The sequence below is a fragment of the Agelaius tricolor genome, unplaced genomic scaffold (assembly GCF_023055355.1).
Source record: "Agelaius tricolor isolate 1412-34295 unplaced genomic scaffold, bAgeTri1.0.p SCAF_31, whole genome shotgun sequence".
NCBI lineage: Eukaryota > Metazoa > Chordata > Aves > Passeriformes > Icteridae > Agelaius > Agelaius tricolor.
The window spans coordinates 1,773,752-1,785,403 of NW_027269291.1; the positions used below are offsets into that span (position 1 = coordinate 1,773,752).

An 11,652-nucleotide genomic window follows, 5' to 3' on the forward strand; every position below is an offset into this window, starting at 1 on the left:
TTTTATTCTGAATAAACGCTGAGAAATTAACTTGCTCATTCTCCAAGCTCCTAATTTTCCAAGGCCTATTTGAATCTAAGCCTTTCTTCCTATCCCTGCAGCACCTTGAAAGCCAGTGCCATCCCCAGGTTTTACCAGTACACTCTCAATTCCTCCACCCAGGTTACTAAGCAACCTGGTAACCAGCTCTGCAGCCACTCTACAGCATTTCTGATTATGCCACATCCAACTTTTCAAACAAAAACACCACAGGCCACCATACTGAAGTGATCCTAAAAGCAAGATGAAGAGTTTTCCCAGCTCATTACAAAGTTTCTCTAATTTTAGAGCAGCAATTTGTTCGAGATTAGTTAATAGTGCCAAAGACTGAGATCTTCAGTCCCCACTGGGTAAAGTCTAAATCAGATCAACAGACCATTATATAGCCTTCAAAAAAATTCCCCAGTTTCACGGATTCATCAAGTTGAGGCTTACATAATACCAAAAAAAAGCCAATTTTTTTTAGTGCCTAGGAGCTGGTCTAGCAGGCATCACAGCCACACTCGTCTGACTTACTCCCCTCACACTTTCTCTCAAATGCCAGCAACTAAAACCCCAGCAGAGCCCCCCATGACTGAAAATACTTCTCAAGTTGGCAAAAATAAATACTTGCATCTCTTTCCCTTTGAAAACGTACACTGATTTAGAATGACACCATTTGGCCTGTGATCACAACTTGTAACTGGCAAGAACTCCCACTGTTATTACTTTTTGGGATAACTGCTACCCACATGGTGCCAGATGGTCCCTTCCACCTCTGCTGAGGAGGTGGAGCAGCACTGCCTGCTGTCAGCATTGCAGCTTCTTCACTTTCTCTAAATCAAGACAGAGATGATATTGCCAGAATGAAGAGAAAGAGGCTGGGCACTTGTAGCTCCGTTGCAGTTTCAGCCTTCAAAGACCAACAGTCCTTTCTTTCATGGTGCCTGTTACACTAAATCCCCACTCCAAGAAAACAAGGGGATGGCACGGCCCCCATGCAGGTATTAACCAAAGGCTGGTGCCAATGAAAAGCTGCTCAGAAGGATTTCAATCAAACACAGATGTTTTAACTGTGAAGCTGAGTATCTCATCCTAACAACTGTGTGAAGCAGCAGGAAACTGAGTTGGGGTCTTCTAATCAAATCTTACACTGAATATTAAATAGGAAAATCATGTGAGTAAGAGGAGAAAAACCCATTAAGCAAGAAAATGGGGAATTTGTCCCTCCATAAAATAGAAATTACCTATTAAACTAAGATTATGTGGAACTGCAAAAGCTGCTGGGAAAGATAATCAGCACTAGACTCCAACTTATACAGAAAGTAACAGATGAAGCAGCACACAGCTACACACACTGAATGCCTGCCACAACCCAGATCATTTTGCAAATATCCTTAAAAATAAAGTCACATGAAGAACACCAGAGCCTGCAAGCTGGGGTAAACCAGCAAAATCTGCAGACACGAGCATTGATTTGATCACTCAAATCCCACTATCCACTTGCATTTGCACCTCTTCACAGACTCAGTTTAACAACTCTCATAAAAGTTATACCCACTCACAAATCCTTTTGCCTCCCTTCTCCAAGCATCAATGATTTCTAAATGATTTCTAAAAATCTATCCTCGCTATTTTACTTCAGTTTTCCCTCTCTCAGAACCCTTCCATATTCTATTCCAGAAAATCCCTGAAGGATAGAAAGTTGTTTATCTGTTTGCCTGCTAAACTGCTCTTTGCTGAAGACTTTCCTCTGAAGACCTGCAGGAACAGCCTGGATAAGCCCATTCCAATTATCTACTCAGTCACTGACCCCTTCTGCTCCCAGATCTTCCCCTGCTCAGGCAGGGAACCTGGAATGTGCCTGCTCTGAAGGACAAACAGGAGTAGCACAGGGGTCTTGGGCCTGAAAAGACAACACTTCTTGAGCAATTTCAAATTCCAAAGCACCCTAAATAATGAGTGAATAAATGCTGCCATCCCCCAGTCCTGGTGATAATAATAATGAGTGAATAAATAATAATATAATGTGAGTGAATAAATGCTGCCATCCTCCAGTCCTGGTGATAATAATAATGAGTGAATAAATAATAATATAATATGAGTGAATAAATGCTGCCATCCCCCAGTGCTGGTGAGCTCCAGAACATAGAGGCTTTCCCACTGATACCTCCCAGCATTGAAAACACAGAACTCATTTCTACAGAAGCACTTTGTACCTTTATCTTCTTGTTACCAGGGCCTCTTCACGCCATTATCTGGAACATTACGAGCACCTGACTATCAAAAATAATTTCTAGACAGAGAATAATCCTACACAAGACAATGGAAGATAAGGCAAAAGGGAAAATCATTTGTTATTAAAGAGGTGAATAAAAGGAGCGACCACTACAAGTATTCAAACTCCCATTCTGGAAGATTTTATACTCTGTCTTTAATTTTGGTATTTTTCATATGCACTGCTGGTTTCTCTGGTTCATCAAGGTTCTCATCCAAACTATGAAGAAAACACAAATTTTTAGGAAAGACACCTGAAGAGAACACAAACAAAGGAGGAAACCACTTACACCCATATACAAGCCTTACTCATTAAGGCATATAAAAATATAAATTGCAGCTGAGGTGTTTCCTACTGATTGCTTTGTAAAAAAGCATTTTGCTTAAATAATCCAAATACAGAAAAATAGCAGCAATCTGTCAAATATTATTGTACCTGCCATGGAAATTGTACAGGCATGAAGGGGAAAATCAAATAAATACCCAAAATACTTGGAAAGAAAGCAAGTAAACAAGAAGCTCCCCATCATAAAATACAAATTAACCATCTCTTTTCTCACACTTATTAACTAATAACAAATACTCAATGTCACTTTTACTGCAAATAACAATTCACCTATCCAAAATACTTCTTACATTAATGAGATCATTACAAATCTTAAATTTGAGATCACTACAATCCAAGCATAATTAGCAATTACAGCTGATGTAAGTAAAAATAAGACAATTGAATATTCACCAATAAAGTGAGGAGCTCAGAGAAAATTGATGCATTTGCCCTATTCATTGTTATTTGGGAATTTTTTCCTCAACTGTCAAGCTATTCTATATTTTAATCTTAAAATTGTTCCCTGCAGATGAGGGTAAAAGATGTAGTTCAACCAGTCAGCTGAATTTCATTAGTGGTGTGATATGAGCTTCAACTATTACACACTGGAAATGTGCAAATCTGATCTCTGAAAACCAAGGCAGCTAATTCCAATGGCAGGAAACCAGAGCATATGGAAATGTGGATATAAAGACAAATAATTTCAAATGACAAGCAGACCTCTGCTGTCTCACATGCAACCTACTTTAAAAGAAATTATCACCAAATTTATGAACTAAGAACTCAAGGAAAGAAGGGCTGTGTCCATCCTTCCCAGCCCTGGGAAGGCTGGGATAGTGGCAGAAACGCTCTTGGTATTTGCAAACGCCTGCAGCACAGCGAGGAACAAGCCCAGCTTTCAGCCTCTCCGCTTTGATGGGCACAGTAAGGTCACAAATGCTCATCAGATGACTTTTCAGGAACTTCTGAGAAGTGGGGCACCATGAATGGAACTGCTTGTGGTGCAAGAAAGGATCATTCATCTAGCCCAGGTCCTCCGCTCCGCACATAGCACTGGATTCTTTCTCATTAAGTGAACAACTAATGAGCAACAAGTTGCTCCAAGACTCTGAAATTCTGAAAGATCTCTCACAACAAATCCCTGTGCAGCCAAACAGTGGCATTAACAGCAAGCCTGCCCTCAGCCTGCAGAGCTCCCAGGCTGCTCAGGGAGATCCTCCTTCAGTCACAAATATGTTCTTTTCATAAAGGACAAATAAATAACAAATACTGGTAAGAGCTGAAATGTCAACATGCATGATTCATTGCTCTGTTCATTAATGATGCCAGCTCAAGAGACAGCACCACTCTCCCAGATTACTTCCCTGCCATTAGCTCACACAACATCCCTGCTCAGCAGCAGCAGGGCTCCAGCAGCATGCAGAGACCTGCCTGGATAGGAATAGTAACATGAACTCACCAGGATCCTGTATGTTCCTCAAGTATCTGCATGTGCCTCTGCCAAATTGGCTCTTAAGGATTCCTACCTCAGGTTACTTCTTCAGTAAGGCTAAATAATCCTCATCTTTACAAATGCAGCAGGATGGATGGGAGAGGAAGGGCAAAAAGAAAAAAAACCCAAAAAAAAACCTACTCAAATTTTAAGTTCAAAAAAAGCAACACTTTTAGAAAATAAGCCCTACACTCAGAGCAGGAAAAAACTTTGCCAAAGTGTTATAAAAAATTACTGAGGAAGCAAAACTTAGACCAAAGTTTGCTTTATGCAGAATACATAGAAACCCAGCTATTACTTGGATTTTATAAAAGCCATGAATAAGTAATGATTCCTTCAAAATCAAATAATGATGCAACGTGGCACAGACCCAAAGCTGAGTCAAAGAAGCACACGGTACTTTTTATGTTTTATCATTACTAATTAATGTTTTCTTACAGAGTATTTTTCAAGATAGAGTTTCTGATGCCACGGTATAAATTCTGTTATTTGATGAATTTTGGAAGGATAGGGAATAAATGCTACCCAGGAAGGAAGCCAGGCTGCTCAGGGGACTCAAGAGATTCAAAGATTTCTCTCTTCTTGAGGAGCTGAAACGCCACAGCCCCATTACCACAGCACCCAGAACATACAGCATCTTTATTCACAACCTGGTAAAGCAACTTCTGCTCTCTCCTCAGAATCCCACGGGCAATTCCATGCCAAATTCCTCTCCAATGTGTCCAGCATCCTTGTTAAACTAGATCCTTTCATCACAGGCTGCTGAAGTAGAAACCTGAGGAACCCAGGGATGGCACAGCTTCACAAGGGTCTGGGCTCCAAATTCCCAGTTTCTCCCTTTCTAATGCAAGTCTACAAAACAAATGCTATTTCCTTTAAGTAATGTACAGTTTGCATTTAAAGTCATCACTTTTGAAATTCGTGTAAAACAAACAACTGCATTTTAGCTCCATACAATAATGGGACTGGAACCATTCTAAGGAACATAACTAGAATTTGGTTTTTCCAAGCTCATAAAATCCAGCTGGCAAATAAACCAGAGACAGATGACCCAGTTCACTGGATCAAGTATTTCCAGGTGCAGTGAGCTCCAAGCACACTAATTTATCTCCAGCCAGTGCAACAGGCACGTGCTCCACTTCCCAGTTCAAATGAAGGTGCCATTCTGGGCTGGCTGGAGCCAATTCTCCTCACTGTAGCTCACACAGGGCCACGTTTTGGTGGAAGACTTGAACTACAAGAGCCAAAAACAACCAGTGGGCCCAGTTCTGTTACCACTGACAGCCATGGTAACCTCCCACAGCCCTTCCTGGCCATGTCACCGTGTCCTGTGTCACCACAGAGCTTCACCTGTCCTGTGGAGGCTGAAAGAATTCCTGGAGGTGAGCACACATTTATCACATTGGAAACCAAGCACAAAACCTGAAATTACTGATCAGGCTGACTGCAAGGGTTATAACCAATGGCATAACAAAGGCTGCAAGCCTGGGAGTATTTGTGGAGTACCAAACATAAATCACTCACTGTACACCAAAAGGTGCCATTTTAAGGCTTTGTGCGACACTCCAGACACAGGATCCCAACTGGATCATTCAGAGAGCTCATAAAGGATAAACTCAGCCACTGGATTTCCTGCTCCTGCACCCTCCTCCTGTCACTTTCAGGCTCCACAGGTGAAGCTCAGTCCGTTGATCCAGCAAGAAATTAACTCCACAAAATAAACAGCTGCCATTCACACAACAGTTGCTCAAAAGCTCAGTGCAGCGCACGACAGAGGGTCCACAACACTGAGGCTGGGAGAACAGGATAATGATTCAGCACAGCTCCTTAAAATCTGCCCAACCTCATCAAGAAACAACACCCAAAGCCATTTGCCTGTCTGGATGTCAAAGGAAATTACCTTGTCAAAGGAAATAACCATTGTGCTCGGAAGAAAATTCATCCTCAAAAGTTGAAAGAATCAATGTTTATACATCAAAGAGACAAGAAACAAGGATTTTGCTTTTGAAAAAAATTTCAAAGCAAAAGACTTTTTTTAATAGTGCAAAATATGGGATTACAGGTGTTACCAGGCTCTCAGCTGATCTCATGTTTAACCGCCTCTAGAGAAGGGAAATCTTGATAAAAACATAAGAAAGGACATAATCCTTCTCTTTTTCTTATGAGAAAAACCATGCACAAATTTGGGAGAGTCACGGGTCCATTTTTTTGTTTTTAATGTACCAAGGGGTTGTTCTAGTTTTCTGGCTTCCCTCTTATTGTTTTTCTTTTGCAGTCTAACTAAAAAAGTAAGATATACTACTATGAATTTTAACAAGCGTCCTGAAATTAAAGAAAATACAAGACTATAAACTAATGAATACACTGTAAAAATAACTTCAATGTGTCACAAGCAGGCCTGGCATCAAAGTGTTCTTCTGGAATTGTATATAAACTTACACCTGCAAAACTCAAGAGTAAACAGTGCACAACGCTGTGTGTGATACATATTTGGGCCTGAAACCATTTGCATTTATGGTCATTAATATTAATAAGTGAGAATTTGCAAGCAGGAAGTTAGGGATGCTTGTCTGTAATGTATTAAAAAATTCATCTCGCAAAAATTCCCTGCACATAGCAGGTATGCTCATGGACTTCTCAACATTAACACATATATCACTGGGATTTCTAAAGCTTTAGCTGAAAGTAAATCTACTGCACGCAACCTGCAATTGAAACCGACCCAGAAGCTCACACAGGATCATGGGAAAACCAATGGAAAAGACAGAAAGATGAGAACAAGAGAGGAATTGCTACAAGGCAATCAATACTGATAAGGGAGTTTATTTTATAAAATTATATTAGTCATCATCCAGTTACCCTGAATATGTAAGCAGTAATTCACACAGTAATTACAAGTCTACACTGCAGGCCAGTATGCTCCAATATTCCATGGCCACAGCAGAGATCCAAACAGGATACGACCCTGCCACTCCAATGGAATTGGGGTAAATTTGGAGTACACAGTCTCTCACTGTGTAGGATGCCCTTAGGAAAAGTCACTACAGAAAAGAAGCACAACTCCAAGTAGTTTGTTTATTTTCTTAGAAGCCCAAGAGTCATAAAAGCCACAGACCTCAAACTGGCTAAGACAGTCTTTGCCTAAGCATTGCTGCTCTCTTTCCACCAACAGTTTGTTTGCAGTCAAAAAAATGAGATTTTGATTCTGGCAAATGGCAAAATATTGCATTTTCTTCACTCAACCACAGGTCTATCGTGCATTTCGTAGGTAAACATTCCTCCACACCAAGCGCCCATAATCTAAGGTGTCTCTCACCACACAGTAAAAAGCCTCATGTGACTTGCACCCAGCAAATCCTCTTCAAAATAATTCTCACCAAAAGGCACTTATTACACCAGCTCCTTTTTCCTTTCTAATTCACACCTTAGGAACGGATCTTCCCAGGTGCAGGTTTGGAAACGAAGTTCTGAAGATTAAATAAGGAAAATGACAACCTTTAGCATTTCACAGGAATCATTCCACGCTCCAGCCTGAGCAATGCTGCTGGCAGGGTCTCCTGGCCATGTTGCTGCTCTCCACAGCACCCTTGCAGTATTTCTCCTTCTCCTCCCAACCCAACATTGATTTGCCTTTGCTCCTATACCGCAGCTATGTTGCGCTCCCCAGCACCGCTAATTAGCCCCCATAATTTATTTAAGTTCTCCAGCTATTTCATTTCCCTTGCACTATTTTCACCTCGATAAAAGCCTAAAACCCACACTGGTCCATCCAGCTCGCCGACACCAGCCCCGCAACTTCCCAACACAAACAGCGATGAGAATCTGCCTTTTCCTTCCAAAACACCCATCCGAGCGCCGTCTGCCTCATCATCATCATCATCTCGCATCGCTTTTTTTGCATTTTAGCCCCCACCGACCAACCCACGCCTGTAAGGGAGAGACACAGCGTGTGTCATTGGGCTCCACACGCCTTACTCACCCCTCCGAGGGCGCGCAGGGAGGGGGTTTAACCCTGCCGGTGCCCGCAGCAGCGGGGGCGAGGCCGGTGCGCGCCCGCATCACGTGCGCGGTACCTGCGGCACCTCCCGCTCCACACGGGCCGAGGAAAACGGCCTCGCTACAGCCCCCGCCGGGCCCGAGGGCATGGATGGGGCGCAGAAAACGCCCATCGCCGACCCCCGCGCGCCGCCGGCTCGCTAAACGAAACGGTCGGTTTCCTTTTTGAACAAAACAGTCAATTTCTCATTGAAGAAATAGAATTTTGAGAAACTCGCTGCTCCGCGCCGACCCCGCCTTTCCCGGCGCTCGCCGCCGCCGCATCCCAATCGAATGAGCGAGGCACCGACAGCGCCGGCTTGCCCTGCCCGGGAACGGCGGGGAGGAGCCCCCCGCCCCAGCCCCGTTGTTGCGGTGCCCTCGGCCCCGTCCCCCGCCCGCGGGAGGGGCGTGGCGGGGATCGCGATCTCCCCCCCCCTCGCCTCCAGCCCCCTCCTCACGACCGCCGGGCGTTGCCCCCTCACGGTGCGTCCCCGTCGCGTCCCACGCTCGCCCTGTGGCCCCCGCGCCCGGCGCTCCGCCGGTCCTTACCTGGCGCGGGAGGCTCCCGGCGGCCCCTCACAGAGCGCGGCTGCGCCTCCCTCTCACCGCATCGCCGGGAGCCGCCGCCGCCGCGGCGAGCGCGCGCCCGAATGGGAGGGGACGGGGGGGCGGCCGGTCTCGCCCCTCCTCGGCGGCTCCTTCACCGGCCCGCCCGCTACAGCGCCCCCTCCGCCCGTTCGTCCGTGCCCGCCGCGGCCTCCTCGGGGGAGCCGCCGCTCCTCCCCTGCCGCTTTCCTCTTCCCTTCCCCCGTTCCTTCGCTCGATCGCTCCGAGCTCGCCGCCGCCGCCGCCGTCTCACGGGAGCCCGCGGAGGGCGGGGAAGGGAAGCGGCGCGCGGGCGCGCGCGCTCCCGGGGCTCCCTTCCCCACCGCCCCCCATGAGCGCACGGAGGGGCGCGGCCAAGCGCGGATTCGTGACGAGGGCACGGTTATACAAAACAGGCGCGCCACGCTCCTCCAGAGCGCAGCGCTGCCGTCGGCTCCGCGCTGCCCGCATTGCCTTTCCTTCCTTTCCTTCCTCTCCCCACCCCTTCCTCCCCGGCCGTACCTGGCGCGGCTGCGGAAGGCGGCGGGGGGTGCGCCTCGTTGACACCCGGCCGCCGGGACTCAGCCCCGGCCGGGAGCGGGGGAGCAGCGCCCGCGCACGGCGAGCCACGGAAACTTTGGGGGCGGGCGGGCGGGGGCAGGATCCGCCGGGGACGGGGAACGCGGCCGTGGCCGAGCAACGGGACGTGCCCAAGCCATGTGCGCTCGCAGCCCCATCTAGCCTGGGTTGCCTCCCCAACCCCTGTGGGCAGCAGGCCCAGGGCCCCTCTGTCCCCCTCAGGTGAGACCCCACCTGCAGAGCTGCCTGCAGCCCTGGGGTCCCAGGAAGGACTTGGTGCCTCCTCTGGACTCCCTCCAAGAAGATGATGAGAGGGGTGGAGCAGCTCTGCTCTGAGGAAAGGCTGAGAGAATTGGGATTGTCCAGCCTGAGCGACCTAATTGCTCCTTCCAGTACCTGAAGGCAGCCTACCAGAAAGATGGAGATATTTACAAGGGACAGGACAAGGGGGAATGGCTTCAAACTGGATGGTCTTCAAGGTCCCGTCCAACCCAAACCACTGTATGATTCTGTGAGGACATGGACTTGTTGGAGGGAATCCAGAGGAGGCACCAAGATGATTAGAGGGGTTGGAGCAGCTCTGCTCTGAGGAAAGGCTGAGAGAATTGGGATTGTCCAGCCTGAGTGGCCTAATTGCTCTTTCCAGTACCTGAAGGCAGCCTACCAGAAAGATGGAGATATTTACAAGGACAGGACAGGGGGGGAATGGCTTCAAACTGGATGGCCTTCAAGGTCCCGTCCAACCCAAACCACTGTATGATTCTGTGAGCTGCAGGATGGTCGCCCACAAAGACGGGAGCAGGAAACACTTTCCAGGGCAGCTCCACGGGCCAGGAACAGGTCTCTGGCAGCTCCAGGCTCTGTCAGGACCTGCACAGGGCCAAGGCACCAAAGCCACCTCTGAGGGTTGAACCTGTTCCTGCAGGTGCTGCTCGGCCTGGGCACTGACACGTCGTGATGTGATGGAACACGATGACCCCGGTGCCTGTGAGCTCCTCCAGGTACCTCTGCAGGTGTGCCAACAGCCTCGCTGACTTCCACTGGTTCTTCTTAACAAATGGGACTTCTGGGAATCATACCTGGAAACAGAAATGCTTTACTGATCATCACATGCGATGGAAGACCGGAGGCACAAGGAGCACGCAGCAAATGCTGTATTACCTGTTAAAACTAATATAAACATTTATTTAAATTACCTAAATAGTGTAAGGTAGCCACTGAAACCAGCAATGCAATCAGCATCTTGGCATTGCTTAATTGCCCATGTGAATGAAATGTAACTGACAGAAACTTGGGGTTCTCGTCAAACTGAAAAACATTATTTTTGCACAATAAAAATATATGGAAAACAGAATATTGGGTTTTCACTGGCTATTTCCCTTTAAGAAAAATAATATTTATGTCTTAAGTCAACAAAATAATCTTTTTAGTCCAGTACAAAATGTTCCCTTTAATTAAATTATCTCCACTCCCTTGGGATGGATGCCTCATTAAACCTCCTGGGTGCAGATTGCTTGCCTCCATCTCACCCTAGAATGGTTAAGAGCTTTACATCACATCTCCCCACAGTGCCAAATTAATCACCAAATAAATGAAGCAACAGGGTAATCTTCAGTTGTGAGTCAAGAAAATGACTTGTACAAAAAATAAACTGCAATAGAAAGAATCCTACCTAGGAGGTGTTAATGGAACCCAGAGAGTGCTCTGGTTTGGGTTTTAGGCATATTTGTAGCAGAACTGATGAACAAGATGCCAAGTTTCTGGAATGAAGGTGGCATCAGAGTGAATGCAGACTTGTCATCCACATTATCTGTCAGTGCAGTCGCTGGGTTTGCCTTCACAGGAGAGCAGCATCACAGGAAACAGTGCAACAAGCACTTGAACAGCAAATCACAGCAGGGAAATCCTCCAGGAATGTTTTCCTCAAAATCCATCCCCTCCTGCCTCCCTTGATCCCTGTGGGAACAGCACTGCTTTCCTCAGCGTCCCATCCTCGCTGCTTTTGGAGTCCACAGAGGACAGTAAGTGACAGCACCTGGGGACAGTGTGGCTGCGTGGCCTGTGCCACTCCTGAGCCTTTTGTGGCGCTTCTTCCCTGAAAGAAGGAGATGTGATAGACCAAACCACTCTGCACACAAACAGGCACTCCAGCAGGAGCTCAAGCCAGAATAATTCAGACCACCACTGGAACCTTTCAGCCCATGCCTAGAGCTTTGCCATGCCGTTTTTTTTAATCATGAATATCTGTTGTGTAACAGCAGTTACTTTGCAGCTAATTTTTTTTTAAGGTAAATCATATTTGAACAGAATCAAAAATAAGCAGGAGCTAAAATAT

The 11,652-nt window shown here is 46.6% G+C and overlaps 1 protein-coding gene and 1 long non-coding RNA gene across 7 annotated transcripts in view; one reads left to right on the forward strand and one right to left on the reverse strand.

Moving 5' to 3' along the window:
* The window catches only part of TANC2 (tetratricopeptide repeat, ankyrin repeat and coiled-coil containing 2), a 146,687-nt gene extending 137,676 nt beyond the window's left edge, over window positions 1–9,011 (reverse strand). For 5 of the 6 annotated variants that reach the window (XM_071451061.1, XM_071451059.1, XM_071451060.1 and 2 more), the window contains exon 1: window positions 8,703–9,011. The gene's annotated coding sequence lies outside the window, so the exon portion shown is untranslated. Of the gene's footprint in view, window positions 1–8,094; window positions 8,232–8,702 lie in introns of those variants that run through there. The other variant, XM_071451057.1, reaches the window with a different exon arrangement.
* A 96-nt stretch (window positions 9,012–9,107) lies between these two features.
* On the forward strand, window positions 9,108–10,671 carry LOC139601839 (uncharacterized). Its single transcript, XR_011683038.1, has 2 exons — window positions 9,108–9,539; window positions 10,243–10,671. It is a non-coding gene; the product is annotated as an uncharacterized lncRNA (long non-coding RNA).
* Window positions 10,672–11,652: the final 981 nt, after the last annotated feature.